Consider the following 2,500-nt stretch of genomic DNA (forward strand, 5'->3'; position numbering starts at 1 on the left):
CGCGCGCGGAGGGGCCGGGACCGCTCGCGTGAAGCGGCCCCCTTTTTTGCTTGCGGCGAGGACGCCGTGGCGGCGCGCCTCGCTCCGAACCGTACCGGCACACGTGAACGGAGGAAAAGGAGGAGGAGGGGGGGAAACGCCCCCCCCGCACGAAACGGTCCGAAGGCCGGCCGGCCGAAAGGCGGGGAGGCCCGCGCCCCCGACCGCCTCCCCCCGCGAGGGGAGACGCCGCCTACGCGCGAGGACCTTCGGAGGCGGCCCAGGCGCCCGGGCTCGGCCCGGTCTCCGCACGGAGGGCGCGCCGCGCGGCGCGCGCCGGACCGCGGGGGCGCGGCGCCCCGCCCGGCCACTTTCACGGGACGACGCGCTCACCTGAGCCGGGGGCGCGGCCGTCGGCCCCCGCTCGCGCTTTTTCCCTTTTCCCCTCGACCGCTCCGCGGACTCGCGCCGCGCCGCCGCCCCGGAGACGCGGCCGACCCGCTCTCCCCAGCGGCCTTACGACGCCCGAGAACGACGCGCGGCGACCGCCGCCTCGCCGACGCGCCCCCGGCGGGACCGCTCCCGCCGCGAGGCCGGCGCCTCTGCCGGCCGCGCTCCGCCGCCGGCGCCGGCGCCGGAGGCGAGGCGCCGCCGCGTCCCGAGCCGGCACCGCGGGCGCCCGGGGCCTGCCGGGCGGCAGACCCGCCGCCTCTGCGGCCGCACTCCCGGGACCGCCCCCCGCCTCTTCGCGCCGCCGGGAACCCCCTGTTCCGCGGGGCACGCGCCCGGCGGAAGGCGTGACGGGGCCGAGCCCGGGGGGGCAACGCCCGCCCTCCTCGCTTCCGCTCAGAGAACGGGCGGGTGCGCGCCCCCGCGGCCGCCCGCACCGCCTTCCGTTCGGCCCGCGCGCGGCCCGGGAAAGGGCGACGGGGAAGCGACGGGCGGGGCCCGGGCCGGGACCGCCGCAGGCGACGGCGGGCGCCTTGCGGCCGACCGTCCCCCCGGAGGGGGGACACCCGCCGAGCGGCGACGCCGCCGCTCGGCCGCGGGGTCGCCGTGCACTCGTCGGCGTCCGGCCACGGAGGGACCGGGCAGAGCGCTCGCCCGGGCGGGCCAGCGGCCGAGCCAAGGACGGCCGGCGGGCGGCGCCGCCGGCGCCTTCCGGGAGAAGGAAGGCCGTCGAGGGGAGAGGCGCCGCCGCGCCCGAAGCGGCGCCGCGACGCGACGCCGCCGCGGCGGCCGAGGAAAGGGAGCGCGGCGGGCTCCGGCGGCCCAAACCCCGCAGCTGAGGCAAGGCGGAGGGCACGCGCCCTCCGCCGGCAGTCGCGCCCGCATTCGAGGCGGGGGGGCGGGGTCCGGCCCCGCGGCCGACCCGGCCACACGCCGCGGCCTCTCCGCCGAGGCCGGGCCGCGGAGAGGGGGGGGCAGGGCGCCCCTCCCCGGCGCGGCGCGGGTTGGCCCCGCGCGCGCGGCGGGACGACGGCGGCAACGACGACGACGACGACGACCAGGAGGCGCGGCCGGTCGCAACGGAACGCGCCGCCGCAGGGGATCGGCGGGAGTGGCTCCCCACCCCTTCGAGGGCGCCCGCGCCACCGCCCGGCACACCTGCCGCCGCCGCCGCCGCCGTCGCCACCGCCGCCGCCGCCGGCGGCGGGCCCGCGCCGAACCGCCCGAGTCTTTGAACCTCCGCCCGGGCTCGGCGGCCTTTCGGCCCCCCCGGCTTCCTTCGGCGTTTGGCGACGCCGAGGCGAGGAGACCGGCGGACCGCCGAGACGCGGAGCGCTAGGTACCTGGCCCTGGGGCGAGGGAAACGACCTGCATGGCCCCGCCGGGGTGCCTCCCCCACTGCCGCCCTCGGGGGAGCGTCCGCCGGCGGGGGCGCGCCCGACATCCGCCGCCTTCGCCGCGGCGTCCGTCTCGGGACCCCGGGGTTCCCCTCAGTAACCCGGCACCGCGCCCGAGACGACGGCCGCGGCTCGGGCCGCCCCGCCGGAGCGGGGACGCGGCCCGGCCGCCCGAGAACCTCGCGCGCCCGCAAGCGCGACCCGGAACGCCCGGAGGCCCGGGAGCCCCTCTCCTCTTCCGCGCCAGCGGCGGGGGCCCGTTCGGCCGAGAGCGGGAGGACGGGGGGGCGGGGGATTTCGCCGGGCGGCGAAAGCCACCCACCACCCACCAGCCCCCACTCCCCGGTGCGGGAAGGGCCGGAGGAGCCGCCTCCTTCTCCGATCCCCGAAGGCTTCTCGGGCGTCCCCTTTTCTCCCTCGCCTTTAGCCCTCGCCCGCCGAGGCGGCGACGGCCGGGACGGCCGACCGTCGCCCGACGGACAGAAGGAGCGAGGGGAAGGGGCGGGTGAGCCTCCGCGAGGGGCCGCTGCCGAGGCGACCCCTCCTCCCCGGCACACGCGGGCCGGCCCCTTTAGCGCGGCGAGAAGGAAGACCCGGGCTCGGGAGAACTCGGGCCGCGCCCGCGACCGGCGTTCGGCGGCGCCGGCCGCTGCGGCGAGGCTTCGGGGGCCGGC

Source organism: Chamaea fasciata, unplaced genomic scaffold (assembly GCF_029207755.1).
Source record: "Chamaea fasciata isolate MVZ Bird 193981 ecotype frontalis unplaced genomic scaffold, bChaFas1.0.hap1 SCAF_339, whole genome shotgun sequence".
Taxonomy (NCBI): domain Eukaryota; kingdom Metazoa; phylum Chordata; class Aves; order Passeriformes; family Sylviidae; genus Chamaea; species Chamaea fasciata.